Source organism: Astatotilapia calliptera, chromosome 15, assembly GCF_964374335.1.
Source record: "Astatotilapia calliptera chromosome 15, fAstCal68.1, whole genome shotgun sequence".
Taxonomy (NCBI): domain Eukaryota; kingdom Metazoa; phylum Chordata; class Actinopteri; order Cichliformes; family Cichlidae; genus Astatotilapia; species Astatotilapia calliptera.
This window is the reverse complement of record NC_137436.1, coordinates 19,425,159-19,438,801: the sequence shown is the minus strand read 5'-3', so window position 1 is coordinate 19,438,801 and position 13,643 is coordinate 19,425,159. Positions and strand designations below refer to the sequence as shown.

The 13,643-nt window shown below is 37.2% G+C and overlaps 1 protein-coding gene and 1 long non-coding RNA gene across 3 annotated transcripts in view; both read right to left on the bottom strand.

Moving 5' to 3' along the window:
- LOC113037346 (exostosin-1) overlaps positions 1-13,643 on the bottom strand; it is a 342,532-nt gene that overhangs the window by 250,265 nt on the left and 78,624 nt on the right. The window lies entirely within an intron of this gene.
- On the bottom strand, positions 12,143-13,106 carry LOC145420617 (uncharacterized). The gene is made up of 2 exons (XR_013901944.1): positions 12,982-13,106; positions 12,143-12,391 (listed from the first exon to the last, which is right to left on the bottom strand). It is a non-coding gene; the product is annotated as an uncharacterized LOC145420617 (long non-coding RNA).

Sequence of the window (13,643 nt, the reverse complement as noted above, 5' to 3'; positions counted from 1 at the left end):
TAAAAATCCGTCCGTCTGTGAAAATCAAACCCACTTGACCTTTTTCCAATTCTAGTCATACTCCACAGAGAAGCAGGGGGATAATCTGCAATTAAGAGAGGATTGTTGATAAATAAGAATGGATCCCAACCTGGTTTTGATTGATTTTTCTCAACTTCTTGTTCACCATTTATTGCCACTTTGTCAGTTTTTTTGTCTCCAAATGTAACCTCCTGTCCAGCAATAAAACACTCCAGACAAAGAGACCGTAAAAGAGCATCCACTCTGAGTATTAAAGTCAATCTGACATCATGATGTAACTGCTATACACCTTTATTAAGAGCCATTTAACACCTACAGACTAAGCAGTTAAAGAATACAATGAAACCATTGTAAATTCTGTATGAAAAATACAATATAGGCTGATGGCTGAGATCATGAGTTGGTTCAACAAAGTGCAGAAAATAACAGAATACATAAAATTTTCAGCTGATACAGGGATTTTAAATCTGATATGAAATCTTATTAAATAAAAAGCAATGACATGAGGTATACCGTTTAACCATATAATTCAGAAAGGATAAATTAAAGGATGAAACACCAATTCAATTCAATTTCATTTATAAAGCACCAAATCACAACAACAGTCCCCTCAAGGCGCTTAATATTGTAAGGTAGACCCTACAATAATACATACAGAGAAGAACCCAACCATCATTTGACCCCCAATGAGCAAGCACTTTGGCAACAGTGGGAAGGAAAAACTCCCTTTTAACAGGAAGAAATCTCCGGCAGAACCAGGCTCAGGGAGGGAATCAGTTTTAGCTGCTTTGGTAGTTTAGTATAATTTATTGGTACTACTATTTGTCACTACTGATAGCATGAGATAACGTTTGGGCATTGTCCTCATGAGACAGTGACTATGTCCTGAGGGATCTTCTCCCAGATTTTTGACACTTTTTGGCAGTGTCAGATTTACCAATTCAAGACGTCTGGGAAATGTGAGGGCCAGTCAATCAGCATCATCCAGTACTCCATGTTCCAATCTGTGGAAGCCTAACTACCTTTACAACTTGAATGAGGTGCATGATACTGTCTCCTGCTACCAGCAACTAAAAGGACTCCAGCAAATAGCAAAACTGGTGAAAAAACAGTCAGGGGGGATAAGGGGAGAGCAGTGATCTGTGCCTACCACCATTCCCTTTTAGCCACTTTGATTTGCACCAGTGCAGCTAAAACTGATTCCCAATGTTTTATGGTTCCAGCTACTCAGATCCCTAAAATGTAACATATGTTTTTTATATACTTTCTTCATTTCTTTGAGTTTTTGATTTTAATGTGGGAATAACTGAGTCATTGCTCATTAACGTTTAAGCAATGCATTTCACAAACAAGCTTGTAACGTACTGTGAAGATAAAGCTTGGCTCAATCTCCACAGCTGTCATTCTACTCCATCCTCCACTGGTGGAAGTACTGCATGTGCTGCAAACAGTGCTGGACTGTTGTAAACAGTAGATCTGAAATTACAACAGTGAACAAACTATGATATCAGTTGATCTTTTACTGTATTATTTAACATGTAAGCAATATCATATTGGCATATATCAAACAATATCTATGCCAATAACAACATATTTGTTATATATAAGTTGATTCTTACTTAAGCCAGCTGTAATACTCAAAGTTAAGGGCTCTACAAATCTGTAGTCATAAACAGCAAGGAGTAAAATGCTAATAGTGCTCTTTTTGTTGAAGACCTAAAGCTGCCATAACCGACTATTCCCTTCACTGATACTAGACTCCTTCAACAAAACACTAATTTTGCAAACCTTGCAAACCTTGTCGGTCAGGTACTATTTTGGTTAAAATTATAGATAAGGCACCTTCAGCCTGACTTCAGAGTATCTGTTAAGCCTCTTAAAATAGTTGTGTCGATCGGAGAAATCACCACTGTCATTAAATTCAAATGATTTGCTGTAATGGCAACTATTTTGGATTCCCTATGCATATTAGCAGCATTAATACATTTGGTAATGTGCGTACAAGCCTAGATATCTATGGTCACATTTTTTCTTGGTGTGTGTGTGTGTGTGTAAGTGTGTGCGAATCTGTCTGGCCCTTTTCTAAAAGGTTAATGAGTGGGGAGTCACCACAGAGTAACACTGAGGTTCCCCTACAGCCGTGAGCTAATTGGGACACTCTTTAACTTCATGGTTAATGATGTCAGGCACCAGCCTAGACAAGGTATGTGTGTGTGTGAACTGCAATTGTGTGTGTATGAATAATGTCAGTTTCTTTTTGTCTGCTTTACCAGGTTTTGGCCAACAACATGCATAATTTATTATTTCATTTAGTTCTTCCACATGCAGGAGAGGGAAAAATATATACAGCCCTAAAAACAGAACATTTGTGAAGTTGTTATTTTGTGTGCTTTCATGAGACTGTAGGAAGGTGTTGATTCAGATTTAGAGGTCTTTTTTTAGTCTGTGGTGTTTTTGGATTTTGGTGTATTGAATAATAGCGGTAGGCACCTCGGGCTATTTTTCCCTTAGCTGAAATTACAGGTATATCTCAGAATTTTATTGTTTGGTCTGATAAATAAAACCAGCAGTGTGAGAGGGTAGCAACCTTGCAGTTTATCCTTATGCACTGTTAGGGTTTCAAAATTGCCCTGCACAAGCTGTGGACTGCATTATTGATCAGTACCGATCACTGGATTGAAAAATCAAATGCTGTTACAGTGCTGTCACTTTGTATTGTGCTACATAGAGTGATTTAAAACAATGCATAAAGTCTTAAGGTAACACATTCCTAATTCCTGTTGGACATTTTAAAGTCGGAGTGATATCTCATCTTGTCAGCCAATTACCATCAACTCAGTTACTGAACAAATGCATGAAATCATCAAACTTTTTGTTCGTTATTTTGAGTTTTCTCAGCAGATATAAAGAAAGAGAATAATTAAAAAATAAAATAAAACAATGCTAAGCTAGGATCAACTATTCTAAAATGAACAAACATTTTCAGTTTTCTATGTGCACTAAGAGTGGATTCTAGAAACACTAAATGCGCTACCACATCTGCTTCAATTGAATTGTGAATGGTGGGATTGCTTCTGAGACTTTAAAGATGTTTCCACACATGCACGGCTACCCTGAACCTTTCTACACATACCGGTACACAGATGTGATTAGACCCGAGCGATTACTCCAGTTCATACATGAAAATAAAGAAGGAAAGTCAGTGGTTGCCATGTTCTGTCTTGTGTACGTTTTCCTCAGGCAGAACCCAGACCTAAACCTAAGGAATATTTCTAATTGCAAGAATGCAATGGAGTTGGAGTTCATGAGCAAAAGTAGCAAAAGAGTGAAAACTAATTGTATTTCATTAAAGAGCAAAGTGGTTGCTCCATCACGTCATCTACCACGTCATGATTGTTGTACAGGTATGGATTGATGTATCGATGAAGCGCGTCACCTCAGATTTCTGAACATTAACAACATTTTAAAAATGAATGAATGAATGAAAAAAGATTCATAATATAAACAAAGTTACAGATTTATGAGGAGATTGGTCTGCCAGCTAAAGCACATGATGAGGAAATACGCATGTTGCAGCAGTAGAAAAAAAGAAGAAGATTAAAAAAAAACAATGCGGAAAAAAGGGGAAATGAAATACAGCACAATCAATAAAGCACTCTGACCTGTCATGAATGAATGAATGCATGGATATGACTGCTTTACAGTGAGACACACGCTTTATTGCATTTGTACATTTGGGTCTTCGGAGAGTAGACTTGTCAGCGCTGGAGTGTGATATACACCAGGTATTTATGGTAAAGTACAATAAAAAAAATTAGATAAATGACACTGAGCCCAAGCAAGATTGATTATATACAGACAGACGGAGGAAGGGCGTTACACACCGAGGAGGACATAACAGGGCCAAAATGAGCTGTAAACTAAAACTCACTCTAATGGGTCAGTTTAGGAAAGAATAACTTATTAAATATGCATAATATTCAGCCCAGGCTTGGAGAGAAGGCACTCCGAGTCACTGTGAGAATGGCTAAAGAGGTTGAAGCTCCAGCAACACTTATAGTATGAAGAGCAACTTTATTGCTTAATTCATTTGTTTGGGCCTGTTTGAGTGAAAAAACATCTCGTAGCGAAAAATGTAAACAACCAATCCATTCAAATACGAATTTGCATAATTTTCTTTCTTTTCTTTTTGGCAAAAAACCCACCAAATCGAAATCATATGACCGAATCATAGGTCCAGTGTAAAACCTGGGTGGCATTACCTGTTGATTTAATAGGAAGCATTTAAGTGATTTTTCTTTATCCAATATGGATTGGTGGATATGTATACTGGACCAAAGTTTTAGAACACCAATTTTTAGTTTTTCATCAAAACTTATGCAGTTTAATGTGTCATTGCACTCTGAAATGAAAGCATAGTACAAATAAGCAATCAGAGTTTTCAAAAAACATGAAATCAATTTAGAGACCAAAATGTATTCTTTTGACTCATCAAAGCAGCCACCTTTGGCAGATATAACAGCTGAACACAATATTCTTCAGAATGTTTTTCCCCATATCTGTTGTAGAAGTTCCCATAAATGTGTGGCACTTGTAGGTTGCTTTGCTTTACTTGTCCAGTTCATCCCAAACTAGCTTGAAGTGGTTGAAGTCTGGAGACTGTGCTGGTCACTCCATGTTTTCAAGCTTTATATATGGTTCTTTTTTCCTGAGGTAGTTCTGGCATAACTTGGACTTGTGTTTTGGGTCATTATCTTGCTGTAGGATGAAACCCTGACCCACTAGGTGTATACCAGAGGGTATTGCATGGCACTGCACAATGTTGTGGTAGCCGTTTTGGTTCAGGGTTCCTCTCACACTGTCACCGACCCTGGATCCATTAAAACAGACCGAGACCATCACACTTCCTCCTTCATGTTTGACAGCTGAGGCCACACACTGTGGAGCCATCCTTTCGCCTACTCGATGGCGTACAAAGATCCTGTGTGATGAACCGAACATTTCAAATTTAGATTCATCAGTCCATAATACCTTCTTCCAGTCTTCAGTAGTCTAATAGTGGTGTTTCATGGCCTAGGCAAGACTCTTTGTCTTATTCTGACGACTTAGCAATATCTTTTTTCCTGCAAGTCTTCCTGTCAAACCTGCTGCTCAAAGTCTTCTCTTCACAGTTGAAACTGAGACTTGTTTACTATGACCGCTGTTAAGCTGTGCCTGAAGCTGTTGTCCTGTGAGCTGCCTTTGGATAGTGAAGGAAACTGTACTCACTGACACCTTGGCTTTATTTCTTTTCTGTAGGAAAACCTACATTTGTTAGTGTTATGATGGTCTGTCTCTCTTCTGTTGTTAATTGCCTTTTTCTCGCCATTTTTGTAGCAACACACTACACTCTGCAGTGCAATACTGTTAAAGTGATGCTCACGAGCGTATGGCACCACAGTGTGTTTCAACACTGCTTTTATGCAGACAGGGGGGTTGTAAGTAATCCAGAAAAGTTGGAACACCTGTAGGAATTAGTAGTACCAGCTTTCAAGGCTTGCTCAATCTCCATTGTCTTTTTGTATATTTCTGAAATGTAAATCATTTTTTTAGTTTTGGGTAACCTTACCCTTTTTTTAACCTCTGGCAGTTAAACATCTAACTTTGTATCATTTCAAGCTATTCATTGGACTTGAACTACTTGAATTGCAATAAATAACTGGAAAACTTTCGACTGGTAGTGTGTATATGATTGGTTGTTTTAAAATTTTCTCCACTTGAAATATTTTTCCACTCAAACCGATGTACTATTTAAAATTCTGTCTGAAAGATATTTTTGATGAGCTTGATGAAGGCTACAGGCTTAATAAATGTGTTTCTCAAGCAATAAAGGTGCTCTTCATACAAGTCTTTATACTAAATACTCCTGATACTTCAACCTTTTTAAATGTTTGCTTTTCTCCATGCAACTTGGAAGAAGTTTTTCCAGAAATTTCTACTGTGTCTCCATTCAGAGAATCAGAGATAAGGCCAACATAGCCTTATAAAATAGCATGAGGTGAATCTTACATAATACTTAAGCCTTGATAAGGATAAAACTTTAATGATCCCACTGGGAGAAACTGGGTCACTGCAGTAGATAAACAGTAACATGACACAACCAAGATTCATAGAATTTTGTTAAAAATAGAAGAAAAGTGGAACAATGCTCTTCAGCAAAGTATGAGAAAAAAAAAAAGTTTAAATAGCGAACAGAAACAAAAGACATGAGTTTTAGCCTCAGTATTTATGGAAAAAATAAATCTTACAAAACAGATATCAATTATTGGATAAAACAATAAAATAATGAAGAAAATACAAATATATGAAGAATTATAAATGTTTTATATGCTGTCTGTTCCATTACAGTTTATAGCAAAGTAAATATTATTCAATTGTACTGTATATTTTTCATGTATAAGTTCCCTGGTATAGTGTAAACTGAAAAAATAAAACCCAGAGAATAACTGACAGGATTAAAGATGATAAAATTAATCAGGTCTGAGCACTGAAATGTATATTTTATACTGCTGAATGTTTGGATGGTTTTTTAAAGCAATAATGACAGCTATTCGTAAACATCTTACATACGATCCATACTCTATAAGCAGCATCTTCAAATTTGAAATGAAATCTCTCACACTTCACTGACCAATCTCGCCTGATTTGAACTGACAGTACACAACTCAAAGCAAGTTTAAAAATAAGCTTCCAAAACTTGTGCAGCTCTTTCGGTAGAAGTTATTAGTAGTAAATTAGCACATCAAGGATCTCATGAGGCACATGGAGACACAACAAGTCAGCAGATGTTTGCGTGCATGCTCAGCTGTTTAACTCAGTCGTGTCACCACACGACGACCCCAAACTGTCACAGCTTTTTCTGTTTCATTGCCTCCTTTAGGATTAAAATGAGAAAAGTTACAATTTAAAACTGTGACAAAGTTGCATATAGGCCAGTAGACTTCTCATCTTGTTTGTGTACAGTCAAATTCGCACATGCAGCTCTCCTCTTTGTTTCATTAGCACGATGTCCACATAGATGTGTGTTTGTTAACTTGTGAACTTATGAGTAGGGATGGGTATCGTTTAGGTTTTATCCGATACCGGTGCCAAACCGGTACTTTTGAAACTGTGCCGGTGCTTAAACGGTGCTCGAACCGGTGCTTAAACAATGGAAAACACAAACTTTGTCCTGAAACCTCTCATGTTTAGCTGTTTTTTTTTGTAAAAAGATAACAATGTTAGTCTTCTTTGCAGCTATAAGGGATTTATGGTATCACTCTTGGCTGGAAGCAGTGCTTAAACAATGGACAAACACAAACTTTGTACAAAAACCTCTCATGTTTAACTGTTTTCCACTTTTCTTTGGTCATTTTAGCCTTTTTTGGCCAGGGTGAAGGGAGCATCTGCCATCAAATAAGAAGACAGCTGCATGTAACTATGACGGTGTGCATTAATTTAATAACGTGGTTAGCCTAATCAACGTAAATGACACACGAACAACATTAAGCTACTCACGCAGAGAAGAACGGCTGCTGCTGCCATCATCATCCTCATCATTTCTGCTACACTGGCAGGGCTAGGGGCCAGGACTCTCCTCTTCGGGTTCTTGGGGGATGTTGCTAACTCCTGGTTCGATAACAGGCACCACACCCGCAGTAGATATGCTCGGTGTGAGGTCTTGCAGCAAGCTATCAAATACGGTGCATTTCTAGGCTTTTTAAAAAAAACAAAAAACTATGCGTCGCCAGGTGTTTCATCGGATTCGAGGTGTTACCTCTTTTGCACAGTATCACCTTAAAACACTTGTTACAGGCTGCTGAGTTTGCATCTTTTGCTGTGAAGTACAGCCAGACTTTGACCGCTTCGCTTTGGACATTTTTAATCTGTAGCTCTGCTCTAAAAGAACGTATGTACCTGGGCCCGCCTACTATCCATGGGAAGGTAAAATGATTGGCTAGAATCCAAAGTGTATAACAAGCACCGAAATGTGCACTGCTTTTCGGTGTGGTTACTACCGTTTATGTCAGTACCGGTGCCATTATGGCACCGGATACCGGTACCCATCCCTACTTATGAGGTTTGATATCTTTTCTAGTTTCACGTGAACTAGACTGATGTCAACAGAGTTCATTTTAATTAAATTGAACCTGTAGCGTTTTCATCGTGTGTTCAGTTTTATTTTAATGTATTGGTTTAACCCTGAAGAAATTAGAAAAGGTGGAACAAGAGAAAGGATTTTTTTTCTTCTCTGATTTGTCACAAAGTACAGTTTTTTCAACTTTGTCTGTAAAACAGGACAATGACAGCCATAATCTTAGGATTTGGAAAATTAGAACATTTTCTTTAGACAAAATGAATAATACATTAATTCTAGGAAAGAATTAGAAATCATAAAAATAACATCAAATATCTATTTATCCTTATATTGTAGCTCAAATCAAGCTCAATAAGATGTTTTTATTCCCTTTTTTCTAGCTTTCAATCATATCTCGCAAATAAATAAAAGTGCAACACTTTCACCAGACTTGCCTTTCTTCAGAAACACTATAAATACAAGGTTACTGGGGAAACTAATTCAAAATGTAAATTAGTTCAAATGATTTTTTAATCCTTCAAAATCAAGAGGGTGGATAGGAATTTAATCAGCAATTACTATGATTTAGTAATAATTTTTGCCCTTTTCCAAGAAAATTATTAATATGTAATGGTTCACTGAAGTGAATCCTTTTGTTCTTTTGGGCTGATGGTTGAAAAAAATGAAAGAAAAAAAATCTGGCGTCTCACTCATTTCTGATGACCGGCATTCAAAACAATTTCAAACCAGAACATTAACTGAAATATTTTAAACAAAATGAGACAAAACCGCTTGTTTCTTTACGCAACAGGAAAGTCAGGCTGAGGTCTGTTATTTAAATTTCCACAAAAGCAAGCAAGCAAGCTTTGTTGCAAGAATCAATTTCACTAAAACACTTCCAGCCATGACTTTCTTTTATGACACTATGTTAGTCACAGCTATAGAGCTATGCCTAACTCAATTAGAAAATGCAGAGTTTCAGAAGGTGACTGATGTATTAGATATAGTGTAGGAGCATATTTGAATAAGATTTGCAGAAACAGATGGCAGTGATAGAACCCAGCAATATATAAAATACTATTTAAAAACTTTCAAAAAGGGAGTTGTCTTTAATCACAACACCTTCCAGCTGGATGTCACCATCTTGGGTCATTACTTCGGTCATTATTCTGATAAAAAGGTGGCACTTTACTCAAAATGATGCTTGTATGACACTAAAAGCACAGTGAGAGCATGGTAATTACTATGATCAGAGCAGGCTACACTAACATCAGCTGGTTTGCATTGTTGAGTGAAGCATTTTTTTTCTTACCAGAGAATCTTATGGGCTTTTTTCTTTGTTTTTCTCTTTTAAAAAAAATGTAAACCTATACCTTATGTTACAGAACAAAATACATCCAGACACATCCGAAAAAGCAGTGAGTTGAGTGGTTAAGCAGGTGCTATCTGCAATTCTGCAGACACTAAGTTAGAAGGATACAGACAGCATTCATTCTTTAGCCCCCGGGGGCTGCTAAGAACAGCCAGAGGCCAGCTTCACACACAGAATCCAAAAAGGCACAGACTCTGATCCAGTCGCACTGGGATTCATATTTCCTTGGACACTTTCTTGTTCTTAAAGGCATCGTTAACTCTTCTGGCATGCAGCAAAAGAGAAGCTAAGTCCAAAACCTTGATCTATGGCAAAACTGCCCAAAGGCGAGTCCACCACACACACAGCAGGAGCCTGTTGTATGAGCCTGTGCATGTACCCATAAAAAAAAAAAAAAAGACCTGTCCTTCAGTCCGTAAGGTTTTTTCCCCCCATTTTCCACAGCACTGAGTGAGCTCAGAGTTCACCCTTATGCCCTGGACAAACACTCAGATAAATGCACAAATTGAACACACTTGACAGACACATGCATGCACCCTCAACAAGCACACAATGCTTGGCTGGCCATGCATTTCCTCTCATGCCCAGTTACACTTTGTCAGTCACTCAAAAACAACATGGAGCAAGGAGACTGATTGATTGACTTCCTGGTCTGATGGCAGAAAGAACAATATAAAAGTCTCAGGGCTGAGTCAAACAGCATCCTGTGACTGCTGCATGACTTTTTAAAAATCACCTCAATTTAGAAATGAGTCATACACTGCGGGAATGATTAATTTCTTCTGTAAAGAAAGCAAGCAAGGGCTGAGTTTATAAACCAAAATAATGTAAAAGAGAAACATTTTGGAAAAGATGGGGAAATAGCCTAAAAACGTACTACTGTTTTGCTATAGGTGTCCATGGGTGTTGTAATTAAGAGATATTGTCAGATGTTAAATTTGATATATATTGCTTATTTGTTTGTTTTTGGTTTGTTTGTTTGTTTGTTTAGTCTGACCAACAGTCCAAAAGTCAAAGCATAAAAAAGAAAAAAGAAAGAAAAACAACAAAGTGTAATCACACTTTTAATATATACTGGAGGGATCCCGAAGAGTGTTCTGGCAATCTAATAGACAGATTAATACATATTTCTGTAATGCAAGTTTAATATTTAAGTGATACAGACAGCTTTTCCCTTCAGCTGATGGAATGCAGATCACTCAAAAAATACAAAAAACACAACAACAAAATTACACAAAAAATATCCACCATGTCCCACAGTTCCATTTACACCCAGTACACTTCCTTTTTTCTTTTTTCTACCCTATGTTTATGTAAATTTTGGCCATGAGGAGTTGGCATAAAGCCATCCAGCTATGGATGCAAAATGGAAACATGTATGAACTGAGTAACCTTGTTTAAGATGACAGGTAGTTTCCAATACAATGGCTCAAAGAACTTAAAAACTACAAGTAAACACACAAACTGCTTCTGTGCAGTTTAGCTCACAGTTTGGGTCTGCTGAGATTCAAAGGCCTTGGGAACAAAATAAATGTGTTAATTTTCCATCCATCCATTTTCTTCCACATATCCAGGGCTGAGTCATGGGTGCAGCAGCCTAAGCAGAGTCCAGACCTCCCTCTCCCCAGCCACCTCCTCCAGCTTGTCTGGGAACGCACTCCTAATACATCTCTCCCTATAGTTGGACCACACCACCTGGTCCACCTTCTTGAAGATGGGAACCACTACCCTGGTCTGCCAATCCAGAGGTACCAGCCCTGATCTCCACGCAACATTGTAGAGTAGGGCTGCTCGATTATGGAAAAAATGATAATCACGATTATTTTCACTGAAATTGGGATCTCGATTATTTGACGATATTTATTTAACCCTTTAAGACCTACTATAGAACCAAGTCCGCCAGAGCTTATATTATTTTTTTACATGTTGTAGTGCCATTTGTGGGAGCATTTCAAGTTGCTATACAACTGTTATAGCCCATATTTTAATAATATGTATGCATTAAGTCCATAGTAACTACATTAAATGCAAAAAAGTGCAATAAACTACAAAAAAATTGAAAATCGTTTTTGGTTTTTTTACATATATTTCTACTTGGAGAAATTTAAGAGGTTTATCCCTCAAAACTTTAAATACAAAAAAGTTGCAAAAATAGTTTCCCACCACAGGAAATTTATTTTGAGTGTCTTCGTAGTTTTATTTTGGAGATACAGCAATTTTTATATACTCCAGGAAAAACGAAAAAACAATCCTATGATGCAAATTTGCAAAGAAAACAGCATGTGCATCAAAATAAAATATTTCCAGCAGCGCAATTTGAGTTCTAACACAGCAAATCCAGCATGTCCAAATTAACACTGTCGGATTTGATTTCAACACTATTAAAGTGTCTATATGGGTCCACACCAGAGAGTGTTAATTTAACTCTTTTTGGAGAGTTGGTACGTTAACTCTGATTTAGTGTTAAACACCAAATCTGTCTGGAGTTGATAATTTAACACTTGGTGTTAAGAGTTTATATATTAACTCTCAAAGAGTATTTTAGTTTAACTACGTAAGAGTTATCTTCTAATTCATTCTAAAAAGCGGGAATTTTACTGTTCTGAACTTCTAGAAATTTCTTTTGGAAATAAACATTTACTAAAAAGATGCAATGGTTTTTGAAAAACATTTATTCTGAACTGTGCACCACAATTTCAAAACATTTTCTGAAAGATGTAACAGTGTACATGTTCTCACTTTCATTAGAATTTTGTTTATCAAAAGGTCTGACATGGTAAATGCAAATAACAGCATTCTCATCACTTATTTCTTCAATACAATATGCATGTCCTTCATTCATCCCTTTGTGGAACTTCAACGCACATCTGCTCTCCCCCATATTCCATCTGCACAAGCATATCCTGTGCGGAGATTGAATAAAAATTAGTTGACACTAATTAACGGCACAAATAATCCAGTAAACAATTGCAGCACAGTAAAAAAAAAAGGAATCCTCTTTGAGCCATTACTTGTGTAAAGTATTTTCCCAAAAGACAAAGACACAGGCAACAGGTAATACTGAACTAAATGTAAAACCTCAACCTTTTTAATTTTTACCTAAACCGTGTGCACAAAACTCTGGAGGGATCTATGCTAACGTAGAATCCAGTCAGGACGGCTGCTACTGCTGTTTGGTCGTGTTTTTTTTTTTTTGTTTTTTTTTATGGGCGATCATTTTCAGGCTTCAAGTAGCACCATTATACCAACATTTCACATTCTAGACATTGTTTTAGGTGTATTTGACCAAACGTTTGACTGAAAATTCACATGGAAGCTTTTTTCAAGGCTGTGGTATTTGCCCGCAAACAATACCTTTCAGCTAGCTAAAACAGAATGTTATCACCCAGCAACATGGCTAATGCCTTTCACACAGCTTTGCCTCAACTCCAAAGAGCCACAGAAGTAAAAGCTCATAATAATAATTGAAACAATCTTTGAAAAAATGACTTACCAAGCATGGCAAACAATTCAAATATGTAGAGCAAAATGTTCTGAAACGGCTTCACTTCAGCTTCGATTGGAGCCGTGCTGGGGGCGGAGTCTGTGAATTCACTCTATTGGTGTCATAGCCCCTCTAGGAGTTAAGAGGTCAAGAGATAATGTTTCCATTGTAACACCTCCAGATTTGACAGAGAAACACTCATTTTTAACACTCGATTTTAACTACTATCATTTTACACCTCAGAGTTACATTAAAAGAATGTGACTCTGCTTAGAGTAAAATTAACTCTACCTTTGCAAGGAGACTATTAACACCAAAAAATCTAACACTTTTGAATTTGCTGTGAAGCATCCACAGAAATCTATTCAGAAAAGTCAAACATGACCAGTATAGGCTTTTAAGGCCAACAAGTAAAAAACTACATTTTCCGCTAAAATGACGTCACTTCCGGTTTTGGGCAGGAAATGGCGGACATGCGATAGTTCGCGCTGACGTCTGTTTCAATGTGGGAAGTGTTACGAACAGCTGATCAGATCGGCGAAACGTGTTTCTGGAATATTATGTTTTTGTTCCTGCAAGCGCTTTTTATGCAATTTTTGCAAAGCTATATGTGGAAGGAAACCGTGACCGAGGACAAGCTGATGTCATAAGATGTAAGTATAACTCCTCCG